The sequence below is a fragment of the Canis lupus genome, chromosome 24, assembly GCF_011100685.1.
Source record: "Canis lupus familiaris isolate Mischka breed German Shepherd chromosome 24, alternate assembly UU_Cfam_GSD_1.0, whole genome shotgun sequence".
NCBI lineage: Eukaryota > Metazoa > Chordata > Mammalia > Carnivora > Canidae > Canis > Canis lupus.
In genome coordinates this window covers 29125575-29143118 of record NC_049245.1, presented here as the reverse complement: position 1 = coordinate 29143118, position 17544 = coordinate 29125575, and the positions used below count along the sequence as shown (strand labels likewise).

At 45.6% G+C, this 17544-nt stretch overlaps 1 long non-coding RNA gene across 2 annotated transcripts in view; it reads left to right on the top strand.

The window, feature by feature from the left end:
* Positions 1–6762, top strand: part of LOC119865549 — a 46139-nt gene extending 39377 nt beyond the window's left edge. The window contains exon 3 of one of the 2 annotated variants that reach the window (XR_005377386.1): positions 6074–6762. This is a non-coding gene — a long non-coding RNA (uncharacterized LOC119865549). Of the gene's footprint in view, positions 1–5544; positions 6010–6073 lie in introns of those variants that run through there. The other variant, XR_005377387.1, reaches the window with a different exon arrangement.
* The last annotated feature ends 10782 nt before the right edge of the window (positions 6763–17544 follow it).

The following is a 17544-nucleotide window of genomic DNA, read 5'->3' as shown; positions in this document are numbered from 1 at the left end:
CCTTTTCTGTGGTCCAGTGGGCCAACTGGGGCATGCTCACCTCATGGCAATGGCACATGAGTGGAAACCTGAGCTGCTGCCTGACACTAAGGCTTAGATCTGGCACTCTGCCACTTTCATCCATATTCTATTGGCCAAAGCCAATCCTATGGACAAGCCCAACCTCAGATATATTCTGTGGGTGGGGAAATATACTGTGTCTTCAGTGGGAAGTACCCCACATACAAAGGGTACAGATCTGATTGGGAATGATAGTACAATCTGTCACAGGGAGCATTAGGCTAAAGGGGGTTTGCTTTTGCCCAGGGCTCTGGGGTGGGCTGGTTGAGTTTATTCAACCAGACACAAGCTGAGAAGGAAACGTGAAGAGATCACAGACCAATTTGGTCTTCTAGAGGCAGGTTGCAGAGAAGTGGGCTCCTTCTTATTGAGAATGCAAGAGGAAGAGATGCGCAGAGCCCCCATGATTGACAATAGTGATCCTGCTCCATGAAATATGGTGCAGGATTGGACTCTTCCCATCCACCAATCAGATCACACATTTTACTTCCTACAGGATGGAGGCAACGAAGCTGGTAAGAAGAGCAGGGCTCATGCCCATGCTGAGGAGGGGAAGCAGAAACCCTCTGCCTATGGGCTTAGGGTGTCCCCAGCTCACGGGCATTTCTGTGGGATGTGCATGGCCCCATAGGACCCTGCCAGGTGGAGGTTTGCAGGGTTGCTGGTAAAGGCTGGCTTTTCCCTTCCTTTGCTCATTCATAGTTTCATGAATAAATGCTGTTCTGCGCTCAGTGCCCCTATGACTCTGAGTCACTTCCTGCAGTTTCCCTCCCCCTGCCCGAAGCGCCAAGCCCTGAGCCTTTGCCACCTGCTGCCAGAGCCCTGCATGACCTCCTCTCAGAGAGGGGAGAGGGGCTAAGGGGTGGTGAACCTTGTTAATCAGATGAACTAATCATGCTGATTAAGTCTCACTTAATAATGGATCACCCCTCCCAGGGAATCTCCTGTTTAATGTTTAAACCCATAAAATGGTTCTAGAGGAATGACATGGGTGGGGGTGTCTGGATCGGGGAACAGTGGGCTAAAGGGAGGGGAAGGGGACTTCAGGGCCAAACTTCCCTCACCCTGCAGATGACAAGGGGCTGTTTCCTGTTCAAGGATAGCTGAGACAGGAGCGGTGTTGATCATGCAGAGTGCAAAGCAAGACAGAATGTGGTCACCAAGCTCTGTTGGTTCTTCACTGTCCCGCTCTCCCCACCTGCTCTTCTCTTCTCTCCTCCGACTTGGCTCTGGCAGTGACTTCCTGGCTTGTAGGTCTGACTCTGCAGTCTCTATTCCACTATATACTGCAGCTACAGCAGTCTTTTCTAGGTTTCATTATTTACATATTAAGAAAAAATGTGGAAAATAATACAGGGGTGCCTGGGTGGCTCAGTCTGTTAGGCATCCAATTGTTGATTTTGGCTCATGGCATGATCCCAGGGTCGTGAGACTGAGCCCCATGTTGGGCTCCCCTCTGAGTGTGGAACCTGCTTAAGACTCTCTCTCTGCCTCTTCCTCTGCCCCTTCCTGCTCACATGAGCTTTCTCTCTAAAATAATAATAATAACAACAACAACAATAATAATGATAATACAAATAAGTGCATAGCTGATGCCCATATATTTGCCATTGCAAATCAACAAATGCTAACTTTCTGCCATATTTTATCTGTCATCTATCTATGTATCTATGTATCTTCTGTCATCTACCTATCATCTAACATCTATCACATATCTCCATCATGAACATCCATGTATCCTTTATTAAAACACAGCATACATATGGAAGCATGTAAGCCATAGTTGTATGGCTGTTGAATTTTCACAAGGTGAACAGTCAAGTAACCAGCACTATAAAAGAAACAGAACATTACCAGCCTGTCCATTTGCCTCCTGCTGATCATTCCATTCCTCCCACCCCCACAAAAGGGAATTTCTATCCACAGGCTACAGTATGGGTTGGTTTGTCTTTCTTTTTTTGTACTGATTCTTCTTCTTCTTTTTTTTTTAATATCGTTGACACACAACGTTACATTAGTTTCAGGTGTGCAACCCAGTGATTCAACACGTTTATACATTATGCTTTGTTCTGTACATCTACATGGCATTTACAGTATCACCTGACTATATCCCTTATGTTGTGCCTTTTGTTCCCGTGACTTGTTCATTCCCTAGCTGGAAGTCTGTATCTCCCACTTCCCTTAGCCCATTTTGCTCATCCTCCGCCTCCAACTCCCCTGTAGTTTCCCTTCTTTTGAATTTCACATTAATGTCATTGCTCAATATGTGCTGTTTGCGTGTTATATTTATTTTGAGTCTTTTCTTTTCAGAAGGATATTATTTAAAGATTTTATTTATTTATTTGAGAGAGAGCGTGCTGGCATGCACGAGAGAAAGAGAGAGAGAAAAAACAAGCTGTGGGGAGGGGCAGAGGGAGAGGGAGAAGCAGACTCCTTGCTGAGCAGGGAGCCTGATGCAGGACTCAATCCCAGGACCCTGAGATCATGACTTGAGCCAAATGCAGATGCTTAACCGACTGAGCCACTGGGTCCCCCTAGAAAGACGTTTTTAAAGATAAATGTGAAGTCCTCCATTTAATTCTATTTTCTTCCCCACAGGCAGCCACACACCATAAATATGATACATAATCAATCAGTGCATGTGTTTATATGTTTACATATGTGTATAACATTTGCTTTGGATGTGTTTTGTTTTTATTTAAATACATGGTTTCTCAGTGTAAGAAACCACTTACCACTTGCTTATTTCCCAGAGTAGGCTTTCTAAACTGCACACCGGGTCATGTGTCTCCATTTCCTCTTTGACTGCTCCCCTGACCCTTGCCAGACGGCCTCTACCTCTTTCCAACCTGTGAGTCTAATGTCGTGTCTGTTGCTGTATCACATGTTTAGGATAAATTAATGCATGAACAGAAGAACAAAGGCTCTCCATGTCATGAGGAACTTGAAAGTCCAGAACAAACACTCCCTCCTCCTTCTTTGTGACTGCCTTGTCAATGTTTGTAACACTCCCCAAAGCCTTAAGGCCATCAGCAAGCCCAGCATGGAAATTTGACTTTATAAAATGTTCCTTCGGAAGAGGTGGGCATTTCAGAGCTAGGTAAGATCTCTGGAGTTGACTCCTGATTTGTTTTCCTGGAACAGGGCACAGCAGTGCTCTTCCTAAGCTTCTGCTTACTTAGAGCAAAAGTGAGTTTAGAATACAGAATTATCAGGGAGGTCCAAGGAGGTTACAGTGTTAAATTCACATCTCCACAAATTGCTAAGACATCAGTTATTGGAGTTGGCCAGCCCTGGGGTTTCTGTCAAATTCTGTTGGTTCCTCCAGTCTCCCAGGTAGTTCTTCCAGGGCTCATCAGGGAGCCCGATGTGGGGCTCGATCCAGGACCCCAAGATTATGACCCGAGCCAAAGGCAGATGCTTAACCAACTGAGCCACCCAGGCGCCCCTAGTGTCTGACTTTATTTCTAACATTTTCCAATCTCATTAATAACACTTGCTCAAATGAATGAAACCATATAATGTTTGTCCTTCTCCAATTGACTTATTTCACTCAGCATAATACCCTCCAGTTCCATCCACGAATTGACCAACTTTGGAAGGGGAGATGGGCGGGGGGGTGGGGGGGACTGGGTGACGGGCACTGTGGGGGGCACTTGACTGGATGAGCACTGGGTGTTATTCTATATGTTGGCAAATTGAACACCAATAAAAAATAAGTTTACAAAAATGAAAAAAAGAAAAAAAAAGAAAACCACTTTCTCTACATTGCTTTTGATAGTTGCATAATATTCTAACATGTGGTTGCATTGTAAATACACCTGACCATTCCACATTGTGAGCCACTTTAATTTGACTTTTTAATCAAGGCAAGTTCTGAGGCCAGCCCAACCTGACGTTGCTCTTTAAAAAAAAAAAAAAAAAAAAAACTCATTTGAAACAACGTGTGTTGTCTTATTTTGCTTTGTTTTTTTTTTTTTTTTTTTTTTTTTTTTGCCGAGGATACTTATAATTTTTTTTTTCTTGATGTCAAGTTGTGGGTTTCTTTTTTATCAATTATGCTCAGTGCAGCACATATCATTTTGTTTTGCATTCTTAGATCGTTTCTTTCAGTTCAAGAATGTTCTACTATAGATTTGATTGGTGTTTCAGTGTCATTACTTTTTTGAAGACTTTTTAAGGAACGTGTCTTTTTTCTTGTTGCAAATTGGATCACTTTTCTGTTTTCACATATGCCATCTGTTTGTTCATTATTTTCAACTCTAGATTCTAAAAGATATATTGCAAAGTTACTATTTCTCTGAAACTCAGTTTTCTGCAGTATAAATTCTGCTCTTCATTACTTCTAATGTAAACTGTGATTCTAAGAGTGCATTTATAGTTTCTTTGCCTGCTTTCGGATCTTGGCCAGACTTTGCTTCATCTTAGCCTGTGTCTTCCTTTTGTATTTTGTCTCATTTTTCATCTCCTTTCCCCCCTCTAGAAGCCATGCCTTTTTACAATTTATTGGGAAAAAATACATATACTTTCTAAAATCTTCTATATTTTTTTTAGTAAACAAGTTTAGAGGCATGTCTTTTCTCTATATCTTTAGGGAAACACACCAGAGCAATATGACAAACAAACCATGGTCCATGGTCTGCAGGCCTATGATCTACAGGCCCAAACTAGCCCATTCCCTGTTTTTGTAAGTAAAGTTTTATTGGAACATACCCACAGTCACTCATTAATATATTGTCTATGACTGCTTTGTTTCACAGTACTGTGTAATTATTACAGAGAATGTATGTCCTGTAAAATCTAAAATATTGCTATCTGGCCTTTTAAAGAAGAAAGTTTGCCAACCCCTATCCTATTCTCCTCTGTTTAATCATTGTTAAATGAAGAGAGATATTTCTAAATCCATTGTTTGACCCTAGAAGACTAAAAATCCCATTGCCTCTGTAGGTGTTAATAAAGTCATTCTCTCAGATTTAAGGTAGAGCAGAGCTAGGATGGATAATCTATTAATTTTGACTATTGATAAAATATTTATTAAGGGACTATTTCCAAAGGTGTGGGAAGAGTTCAGGGATGCAAAAGCAGAGGAAGCAATAATCCAAATTTTGTACCTTTGAGGAACCTTTCCCTGCTTTAGGCCTGAAGGTGTCAGGGAAGGAAGGGGTGGGGACCGGAGCCCAGAGAGGAGAGCCCTATGGGAGATTACCTGACAAGACTGTGGCCTTCTTTTCTTTCTTTCTTTCTTTCCTTCTTTCTTTCTTTCCTTCTTTCTTTCTTTCCTTCTTTCTTTCTTTCTTTCTTTCTTTCTTTCTTTCTTTCTTTCTTTCTTTCTTTCTTTCTTTCTTTCTTTCTTTCTTTCTTTCTTTCTTTCTTTCTTCTTCTTTCTTTCTTTCACCTGTGGCTTTCAATAGAGACATGCATCTAAGTGACCAGTAGAGAGGAAACCAGAATAACAAATCCCCTGACCTTACCTCTTGTCCTAAGGTACTGTGCTGAGGCCCCTTGATGGCTGAAGTCAACCAGAAGCCAGAGGACAAAGAATTCTTTTACTGCACCCAATACAGGTTCACCTCCTTGGGGCACAGCAGAGAGTAGGGAAGGACAAGTAAGTGAAAGACATCCAGCACTTGGAGTTTACATTCATAGGCTCGAGATCAAAGCTGTCCTACAGAATTTTCTACAATGATGGAAATATTCCTTACCTATGTTGTCTAATTTGCTAGCCACTTAGCTCCACATGGCTACTGAGCACTGAGAGTGTGTCTATGAGCTTATGAACTGAGTCTTTCATTTTATTTAAGTGAAATTAATTGATATTAAAATAGCCACCGAGAGCCAATGCCTACCATATAGGATGGCATAGATCTGATGGATTTCTGTTTTCCTGAATGCATTGACTGCAGGGTGCTTTGCTGGGTTGTCCTGAGATTTCTTTCCCCCTCTGGTTCTCTGCAGATTATGAAACAGATAATTCATTTCTGGACATTCTGAGATAGTTTGTCTCCTTTTCTAGAAATAATATCTGAAAATTCACAACCTCTACGAAGCGTGACTTCTGGGCCTCTTTTTTATACCATTGCCTGCCTCATACCCCACCTTGGACCCCTTTCTCTTCCCTCCACTGTGAAGTCATATGATAATTTCTCACCGGAAATGAAAGACTCTTCCTGCAAAAATGACTTTGGAAAGTTCCTGGAGCGCACTACAAGGTGTCTGGTTTATTATTATTATTTTTTTAATCGGTATAGATCTGGGGTCACTGCTTGTGAATTGGGGTTTGACTGTGCCTATCGGCCTTGACACTTTGCTTCAAAAGTTAAGATGTGCCATCAGTAATGGCTTGATTTTATCGGTTCCCTCCCATGGATGTAGTTCGTGAAATTTTATTGTTGAGACTCAGAACTTGAGACTCGGTTGATTGTGATTCTTAGCTCTGAAAATGTTCATGTGTATTTTGGAGGGAGAGATCACACCAGGGTGGCTATGTGGATTCTATTAACCCCAGAGCCTCCCCTCACCATTTTGTCTTTATGATTGTCACTGTTGCTGTTGAAAACAGATCATGATTTTAAATGTGCATAATCTCAGGTCTGATGCAAAATTAATACCAATTGCTTGATTTTCACACCAAGACATTAATTACTATTTATTTTGCATTTGCATTCACAGGTATCTGTGGAGGGAAATTAGCATACTCTGTTGTTAGACCATTATTAAAATGACAGTTGGGAAAATATTTGAAAAATATTGTCTTTCTTTCTGTTTTCCTCTCTGGCATTGTTCTTCTTATTTTTTTTTCTTAAATCTTCTCAGTAACTTACATTCGTTGCCCAATTTTGAAATTCTGGGTAAGTAATGGGAACCATCCTGGAACATTGGTACTTGCAACAAAATCCACAGTGTGGGCACTTGGGCTTCCTAATGGCTTTTGCATTTGTGTGCAAACAAGCTGAACCGGTCAAGCTGTTTAAAGTGAGTGAATCAGAGGCACCTGTGAAATCATCTTTTGTTGCTTAAATCTTTGGGGGGCACAGCAGACACATTTAACTGGCTGTTTCTTGCAGTTGGATTTGCCCATGGTTGGGCTGAAAAGAGCAAGCAAAAGAGAATGGCAGTCTTTCATCATTGTATTGGCAAAGAATTCTGAAATAGGAGTCTGATCGCCAGGGTTCCTGTGGCCTGGGGATGCTACGGAGTAGCTGAAGATACCTGGACAAGGCACTCGATTTTCTTATCTGTGATAGTGAGACTCACCCCAGCGTGTCATGGCAAAGCTCAAGGGAGGCGAAACACCCTGTTAACTCTGGAGAACCATGCACATGGGACAGGTGGCTGCAGCTACAATTACCTGTTTTGTTTTCTTCTTCAGTCTTCTCCTGTGAAGGTCATGCTGTCATGGGTACTCACCTCCTGAATCCGTGACTCATTGCCCAGGGTCCCGGAGTCTGCGGTCACATGGGTGGGCTCCACCAACAGTGCTTTTCCTGCTCTTAGGTGTTTCCTCTGTGACTGTGAACTGCTTACAAGTTAAGGAAGACAGCCTTTCTAGGTAAAGAAGAGTCTTACTTTTTTTCACCAATATTAGTAAAGATTAATTTGTCAGCTCAATACATTTACTGAACATCTACACTGCCAGCTTACAAGGTGTTTTTAGTTCCCATCCTTGGGGACTTATAGTCGAGTTACAGCTCAGGGTGCATGAGTTTCCCCCAAAGCTGGAAGGATAAATTAGTTGATTAATTGATTAATCTGCTCATCAAATAATCATTTGTTGAGTCCCTTATGAACTAGGTCTGGTGCCAGGCACTGGAGATCAGAAGTGAGCAGGATCAGATCCTTATCTGCAGAGTCACCAAACTCTTTGTATGCTGCACATACAAATCTCCAGTAGGCTCAGCTGCACGTTCAGAGTTCAGGATGCTCCCTGTACTCACTCCCGGGAGATTCGGACCAGGCATCTGGGGTTTAAAGCTGCATTTTAAACAAACTCCTAGGTGGAGAACTATTAGAAATACTGCTTTGGGGGAATCCATGTGCCATGGGACGGACCACACACACACACACACACACACACACCTAAGTCAGTGTGGGAGAACCAGAAAATATTTCTCAGAGTTGGAAATCAGCTGTTCAGGCGAAACATGCTTCCTGGCTCCCTCTGGCTTCCTGGGCCCCTTCCGTCCCCAGTCCTGAGTGTTCACCCCTCAGAGTGAAACAGCCATAGCCTCTTTACAACCCTGAAGTTCCATTAAGAAACATAAAATCCACTCCTCCATCATAAAATATGCACTTTTTTATATAGAAAAAGACAGAAAAATATTTTGTGCATTATACCATAAGTTTGTCCTCCTTATCAGTAAATCTTTTTGGAAAGAAACCACCTCGAATTGCAGTCTTACAGTGTTTCACGCTCCTTGGCATGCCACCATTTGTGTAACTGATTTATTTATTTTTATTATTTTTGGATATAATTTTAGCATTGGCTATTTAGTGAACCTTTACTTGGTGGCAAGTGCTGTGCAAAGCACATTCCATGTATTATCTCATTTAATCTTTGCAGCCAATTCATGCACTGAGAGTGTTATTACTTTTCCCATTTTACAGCTGATGCAACCGAGGCTTGTAGAGCGAGGATCCGGCCCCAGGTGGCCCAGGCAATGATGCATTTCCAATTTTCTCCTCTCACAAATGGTGCCAGAATGCTCCTTTTTGGACAGAAACTTCTGGCTGTGTGCTTGATGATTTCTTTAAAATTGATTTCCCAAAGGGGGGATATCTGTGTGGCTCCTATCAGGACAGACTCCATTCTGTGACCTTCTATCTTGTCCCAGTCGCACTCATCATCCCATCATCCCAGGGGCTTGCGGTGCTGTGCCCTTCCTCCCTGCTTTCCCCTGACCACCTCCCTGCCTGCCGCAGATAGAACTAGGGCTCCCGGGACCCTCTCCCTTGGCTACCAATGTCTCCTGATGCCTCTTTGGGCAGTGACATGTAAAGGCCAATAAAATCAGGTCAGGGTGACACCGTGACAAGGTGTCAGGGCCTATGGCCATCCCTGGACTGTGACAGGCACCTGGGCAAGCTTTCTCCATGACCCCTGGGTGACGAGTGACAAACAGCATCAGTCACGAGTATAGTTGGGCTGAAAGCAGAAGGGGATGCTGAAGGCAGCTGTGAGAAAGCCCCCCAGGCCTCCTGCCACCAGGAGCCCCTGGGACATTGTCAGCAGTAGACCTTCACAGGCGAGGCAGCACGGAGTTAGTGGCACATGCTCCTTGCCTCCTGGGGCTGCCGCCTCCTGTAGGACAGGCTGAGAGTATTTGTAGGTTTGAGGGTCTCCAACTTTTGGAGGTCCCATCCTACATCACCGGAAACATTTTAAAAACGTACTCACATCTCAGATTAAGTATGGAAGTTGAGCTGCTGTTCAGTAGTGGCCATTTGGAGTACTTTGCAGGCATTTAATGAACATTTATTTCTGTTTTAATTTTTTTTCTAATAATATTGGAGCTGTATTTGAAAAGCCCTAATGTTTTTGGAGGCCCTTGAATAATCCCATAAGCACTGAATTTACAAAGCCCCATGAGTAAAACAACCCTACCCTCTTATGAACTTCCAAGGAAGAGATCCTCCAGCTTATTTATGACCTAAGTGTAAACATTTCCTGCGATGCCTTCTCTGCTTGGCCCCCAGACTCTCTTGGCCTCTTCCTCCTTGATGCTTCCATAGCACTCAGATTCCGTCAGCACAGAGGGATGGTTTGTGCTTAATTGACATGTTATCTGTCTCCTCTGCTGGAACAGGAGCTAGGACCTTCTCTTATGTCTGAACCCCCCATGGCTTAACATTGGTCCCAAGTGGTGCATAGCACGACCTCAACTCAAGCCCGTTAAATGCATGGAAGAAAGGGTGAATGGCTGGAGCTGTGAGGGATGTTTCTAGATCTGGGCTTCTCAAAATGCCATCCCTGGTTCCAGAGCAGCAGCAGCAGCAGCTTGCAAACAGCTAGAAATGTAAAGTCTCAGGTTCTTACCTCAGACCTCTTGACCAATGTCACCTCTAGGGGACACTGATACACTCAAGACGGAGAACCATGCTCTAGATCAGCGCTTCTCAAACAGATCACCTAAGGATCTATTAAAATGTGGATTCTGGTTCAACATGTTTAAGATGGGAACTCAGATTCTGCGTTCTTAACAAGCTCCAAGATGATGCCGGTGCTGGTCTGGTCTTTTGAGCACACTTTGAGTAGCAAGACTCTAGACTACCCGAGTCCAAGGTCCAGCTTATTCATTGCCAGGCAGGGAGAAGGAAATCTATACTTGGTAAGTGACACCAATCCTCTGAGCCTCAGCTTCCTTACATGTCATGGGGGAGAGCAATGGGTTTATTATTATGGATAAGTGAAATAATATGCAAAGCACAGAGCTTGGGACATCTTGAGTGCTTGGTAAATGTTTTCTCTTCCCTCGATCCTTTCCATACAACTTCTGATAGTTTCTTTTTTCTCATTCAGGTATTAAGGCTCTTAAACACAAAGACCATGCTTTTATTCTTCTGAAGCCAGCCAGTAAAGGTAGTTATTTGAATGACTGATGTTAAGTGATGAGAAAAACCTTTAAAATCTCGTCTAATTTTTCTTATAGTCGTTCAGGATGTGACAAACAGGATAAAAAAGGATGGGTGAATTCACAAGGGGTAGGAGTCAGGAATGGAAGGAGAGCTTCTTTTGGCCAAGGCTCATGGAAGCAGAGCTAAGAGAACACCCATGTGGCTCAGAGCCAGCACACATTTACTGGGCACCAACTGCATGCACCGTGTCCAGCCCTTGGGGACACAGCGTCACTGGGATGCTGGGGAGGAATGGATGGAGGAATGGAATGTGGGGGCCTCAAAGCCTTTTCCTAATTGTGATCATTTGTCTTCCTGCAAGACTCAGACCCTCATTTGGACTTGGCTGGGGATTGTGTGGGCAGGGGAGGTATGGGTGTGGGGGGAGGAAGTCAGCATGAAATTAATTCTCTGCCTCTCCTCTCTGGAATGTCAATAATGTGCTGAGGACAGTGGGGGAGTGCTGTTGGCTGCCAGCAACCCCCTTAACCTGGGCTCAGAGTCTCTACACCCTCCTGGCAGTTTAGGGGCTTCCAGATCCCCAGGCCTGTGGCATCCTGTTTCTCCTGTCCTGGAGAGCCAAGCTACCTTCTCGGCTTCCACCATCTGCTGAGGGGATGCCTGACCCTCCCAATGCTAGGATCTCTCTTTCTCCCAGGATGTTAGGTGGGGCAGCAACTCTTGGCAAGAAAGTCCAGCTGAGTCTGCTCCAGATGGCAACAGTTTGGCCAGTCTGGGGGCTGGGAGCCCAGCCGCCCTGCGCAAGCCTCTCTACAGTCTCACGCTGCTGTGCCATCTCGCTCCAGCTCAGCTGGCCTCAGTTTCTGCAGCCAGCCACACAACTGGGCCAGGCAGCTGGGCCCTAAGTCACCACACACTTGCACACTCTGAAACTACATTAAAATATTTCACATTTAGATTTGTCTCACATTCACATGAGCTTCTGTTTCCTAGGCTTGTTGTAGGAAAGGGGCTTTAACATGTCCCAAACTCTCATTTTATAGGTGAGGCAACTGCTGTGCAGGGAGCTCAGGTGACTTACCTGAGATCGCAGAGCCAAGTGGTTAGCGTAGAGCCAGCACTCCTCTTTGACTTGTGCCTTTGCACCAGGAGGGCAGGCACACCCAGCTGCAGTTCCTAGGAAAGACTGCTTGCTTAGTCTGTCTGGTAGTAAGCATGGATTGCAAATTCTAGCTCTACTGATATGTTGGCAGTTGCTTGCTGGTTGGTAATGCTTCTAGAAGTGGAGTGCTGCTCACCTGTGTGAGGACAGTGCCCCATCCTCTGGTCCAGGAGGCTCTGAGCTGGCAGGTTAGTGAGGGAGCTGATCATACTGGGTGAGAAGCTCCTAGGATAGTGGGAACCATAGGATATTGTAGGATGGGATGAAACGATGGAGACGTAGAGGGCTGTTCCCATTCTTTTTGGTGCCTGCAATTGAGGTAGTGAGGGCTCCTTCAAATGTGCATATACTAAGTGCCAGGATATATATGTATATGTATACACACACACACACATTTGTGTACACAGTCTTTCCATTCTAAAAGTAACAAGCTTGTTGTAGATAGCTTGAAAATACAGAAATGAGAAAAAGAAACTACCCATACTTTTGACATAAAGGGACAGAGATTATTAACCTTATGGGTATGTGCTTACATTTTTCTATGGATTGCTTTACCAAGTTGAGTTCATAGAGAGTCTATCCTTTTATTTCTTTTTTAAGATTTTATTTATTTTTTTGACAGAGAGAGAGAGGAAGAGAGAGAGCACAAGCAGAGGGAGTGGTAGGCGGAAGGAAAGGCAGAAGCAGGCTCCCTGCTAAGCAGAGAATCCCCCCCACCCCCGACGTGGGACTGGATCCCAGGACCCTGGGATCATGGCCTGAGCCAAAGGCAGACACTTAACTGACTGAGCCACCCAGGTGCCCCAAGTCTATCACTTTAGATCTTGCTCATTTTACTTCACAAGTGCATTTTCCATGTTATTACAAATTCTTTATCAACTGCCTTCCTTTGGGATGCAGAGCAATTCACCATTGCTTGCGCATCCACTCAGCGATTTTTGGACATTTGGGCACATTTTCCACGTGATGATGTGGAAATAAAAACAATCTCTGTACCCAGAGATTTTATATATAAGTAGCTAATTATCACAACAGACCTCAATAGCCAATGAAGATCATAATGATGTTAAGTTTTTTTTCAGAGCAATCCCTAGATTGGAGGACAGTTTGATCAAAGGTCCACTAAGTTCCTGCCGGACCACAGGTTATTTTTAAAATGACGTTCCAATTTTACGTCCCACCAGCCCTGTTTGAGATGCCCGTGAAGGGCCACCTGAGTAGCTACCAAAGAGACTGGGGAGCCTCAGAGGCTTGGTGCAGAGGTCACCACATCTGGGTTCCATTCGATTACAACACGCCCAGAGTCCCCCTCGCCCGGCCTGGTGCAAATCATGTAACCTCTATGGGATCCTAGTTTCTCAGTTTTACAATGGAAATGCCTTAGCGGCTCCCTCACAGGGCTGCTTCCAGAATCAATGAACGGCTGCATTCGACATGCTCCGAACAGTGTGCATCGAAAGTTCTCATCAACACCAGCAGTGGCTAAGGATGGTAATAATACCTGCCCAGGTCTCAAGGACCCGAGACCCTGATTCACGCTTGTGGCAGACGCGGGGAGGGCTGACCCTGCACTCTGATGGAGTCAGAGCACATGCCTTCTCCTTGTACCTTCCGCTGAACAAATTCTTATAATTTAATCATGACTTTTAATGTTTGAAATGGTGGCTTTTACATTTTACTGAAGCGCCATTGCCGGCTGCTCTGTGTTATACTCCCTGTTTATATTGCAATGCAAATTATGCCTGGTGGAGAGTTTACAAACTGCACTTCCATTATTAATAGGGTTATGATTTTCCCCATTCCACTCTTATCTCTATGGCTCGTGTAATACATAATTCATGCTCACTACCCTTCGCCCATTTCAGTGCCAGGGCACAGCGGTCTCTCTCTCTTTTCCTGATGACAGTCATTGGTATGCAGTGAGAGTAAAATGACCATGTCCCTAGTCTCAGGCTCTCTCTAAAGGTGTTTTCTGGAAGGACTCACACAGAGGAGAAATAGAAGCCCTGGACCATCTCTGGTCGAGGTTTGAGTTCCATTTCTCTCTGAGTTCTGAATCCTAGGCAGTCACATGTGGGGCTTCCTGGGGCCCTAAAACAGAATTGGCCTGTCAGAAGGAAAGGAGCATCTTGGTTGAGGATGGGCCATGGCATTGGCAGGAGAGCTGAAGTGGAAGGGCAAGGGGTCAGTTCTGTGGGCTTCAGCTGGCTAGCGTGGCTCCCGGAAAAACTCGAGCCTCAATCCTCACCCCATGCCCACTGAATGCCCCTCTCAGCAGATGGGCAGATAATCAGCTTTCTACAAACCCATCTTGGTGTTTAAGGCCCTGGGCTGGCCTTTCTCGCTGAAAACAGACACCAAGGCTGAGTCCCATCAGAAAATCCCAGGGTAGAGGTGGATAGCCGTGTGTCTCAGGCCTGGGCCTCCTCCTGCATGCTTGAGCCAGGGACCAAAGGAAGGCAGACTCTTTCTCCACATGCAGCAACATGTGGTTGCTTGGGATGCAGGTGCTGGAGGCTCCGGGAGGTCTCCATCTGAAGAGGCCACAGCATGGAGGCCACTTAGCCCCCAGGATGCAAACAGCTGGGGACACAGGGCAGCTGTCCTCCTGAACTGCTTTGCAGACCCTCCCAGCTTGGGTGACCATCTCAGGACACTTGCCTCCATCCTTCCCTAGATGGCAGGGTCCTGGCTGCCTGCAAAGCCTCTCGGGGCATGTTCATCTTTCTCACCTCGCAGGGATCCTGTCTCCCTCCCTGGTCTTCCCGATGCCACGATTTCTCAGGTGGGGTGGGGGGTGTCCTCCGCACAGCTTCCCTGCCGAATGGCCAACCACGAGGGCCCCGAGTTTCACTGGCTTATTCCTTTCTAGGTGCCCTGATGAGTGCTCGAGAGTTGGGGGCGGCCTCTGTGACCCTGCTGGAGAGTTCTAATTCCCACACTCAGGGGCTGACAAGTAGTCTCAGGATTCCCCTGACTCTGACTGCTTGTTTTTGGGATCCACTGGACCAGGTCTCCTGGGTGGGCCACAGGGAGCCCCTGGGACACCTCCCTGGGCTTCTGTAGTCCCAGATGGCTGCCTTATTCCCCGAGGCCAGAGCAGCCACCCGATCTGAGAGAGCCCAAAGGCCCTTTCCTGAGGCCCCGTCTGGACACCCTGTGGGGCTGTTTCCTCACTGCATCCCTGGCAGTGACAGGAACATCTCAAGTCCCTGCCGGGCACACATCCCCATTTCCTGGCAGGCTCTGGGCCCCACCCTCGGCTTCCCTTGAGTCTCTGTTTCCCCTCCTCTCCCTGCTCCTCCCTCAAGCACACTTACACAGACATACACAGACACAGACACAGACACATGCACACACATACACACATGCCTGAAGGTACCTACGGCCACACTCACAGACAGAAAGACACAGGAATGCATGGAGAAGTCACGAACACAGGTCCTTAGAAGTCAAGGCCAAAGCTGCAGAGGCACAGACACTCAAACGTGCACGTGACCACACCCCTCTGCACCCGGACACGTCTGTCCATGTGTGTGCAAACGTGCAGAGGCACGCGTAAACATACGCACATGTAACAGGACACAGGCATAAACACCCGGGAGCACGGCCCACACTCCCTTCCAGGAAGCCGTGCTCCTTCCCCCACGTGTTGGGTGCGTGCAAAGCCACAGTCACACACGCAAACCCACTTGCACCTCCGAGGCCCTGACTTACTGAATCATGAAGCACTTTCCTGTTGTTTATTTTCTTCTGGCAAAAGGGAGATACTTATTTCCAAGAAGCAGAGTCAAGGGAGTTCGCTGAACCCGCGCTGCTGTGGCTTGGGCACATTTTGGCATCTGATTCTCTTTCTCTCTCTCTCTCTCTCTCTCTCTCTCTCTGTGCTCTGTTCACACAGCTCACTTTCTCCCATTTCTTCCCATTTCTGAGCAGAATAGAGTTGCCAGTTTTAAAGCTTCTATTTCCTGGGCATTGACAATACCCCTTTGGCCCTGGCCAAGGATCTGGGGCTGACCTTTGCTAAACCTCTTCCCTGGGTGTGTTGCTTCTTAGCTCCAGGAGCCGAGAGTCAGTTGAAGCCTCCTCTTTATGGCAGGTCTCTCGTAAAGTCTCCTGTGGCTGTCTGGAGCAGCTATTTTGTGCTAGGGACTCATTCAGCTTTATGTGAATTAACCTCCTTGAAGACAGGATCTTTTTTTTTTTTTTTTTTGTCCTGTTTTGTTTGTTGCCGTCTCCTTAGCACTTGGAACAGTGCCAGGCACACAGTAGAGGCTTAATGAATATTTGTTGTGCGAATTATCTAATCTGACACAACAACCCTTTGAGTTAAATATTGCCTTTCTCATTTTACCAATTTCTCATTTTACAGACTGAGGCTTGTTGTGGAGCCAACCCCAAATCTGCAGTTAGAAAGTGAGCAAGGGTTTGAACCCAGGCCACTGACCCCCCCACCCCCCCACTGCAGGTTTCTATGCTGCTAGGGGAGGCGGGCCTTTCTGGTCTGAGGGATCCCGAACTAGCTTATGGTTTGTGCCATAGTCCTTTTAAGGTGAGTAAAGGCAGAGCCCAACTCATAGCAGTTGAATCCCATAATCTGGATAACTGGGTCACTCCTCTGGTGGCTCCCCTGGCTTTTGGGGTTTCCCTATTCCCAAGTCTGGCCTGTCTGTATCCAGAACAGCCTGGGGTCACAGGTGAGAGTTTCTCAGAGTGACAAAAACATACCTGAACCGAGCCCAGTTGTGTATCTGCCCTGGGCCCACCAGGAAAGTCTCATCCTCAGGAACTCGATGGTTGTGTGAGATTGAGATTAATTGACTGACTCATTCATTCATTCATTCATTCAGCACATCTTTATCAATCACCTCATGTCACAGTCCTGTGTTTGACTCTGAGGAAATCGAGTTGGGTTGGATATAATCAATTCTCTCAAGGGGCTGGAAGTCTGGTGGAAGAAGCAGAGACAGGACCAAGATATACCCTGGGCCACAGGAAGAATACAATAAAAAGGCTAGGGAATACCAAAAAGAGAGAAATTTGCCGTTCAATTCGAAATCATCAAACTATGGTGAACAACAAGAGAGTCACCTTAAAATATAGCTTCACAGGTCCCAGAAGGTGTTCTAGGTCAGAAAATCTGGGAAAGGGGTCCAGGAATGTGCATACTTGTGCTCCCCCCAGGTGGTTCTGGGACAAGGTGCCAGGCACAGTGCGGGGGGAGGGGGTTCACAACACTCTAAGATGAGCAAAAACATCATGGGGACAATCCTGTGGTCTAAAGGATACTCAGTGAGTTGTCAACAAACAAGAAGAGAAAGTGCCCTACAGTGTTGTAATTTTTAAAACATGTTTGTTGTAAAAGTAACCAAATGGAGATGAAATAAAGTGCAACATAAAAATGACTCACTCAGGGTAACTAACCACCTTTCTTAGTTGAGTGTGCCCTTCCATCAACATCAAATACATAAGTACAATCCCCATGTATCTAAATCTCTGTGTTTGCCTCTACAGTGACATCCGTGAGTCCATCTGTGCTGTTAAATATTGGCTCAGGGCACCACCATCGCTGTGACCTTTGCTGATGCTGGGATTCTCAGGATGTGCCGACGGAGCAACAGGTTCCTCTCCTTTTGTTCTCTTAGAGTCTAAGGAATCCTCCCTCCTAGGTCCCCTCTGTCTTCTCTGTGTGAGTTTTTGTTAATTGGTACATCTCTTTCTATTTTACTTATTTTATTTTATTATTATTA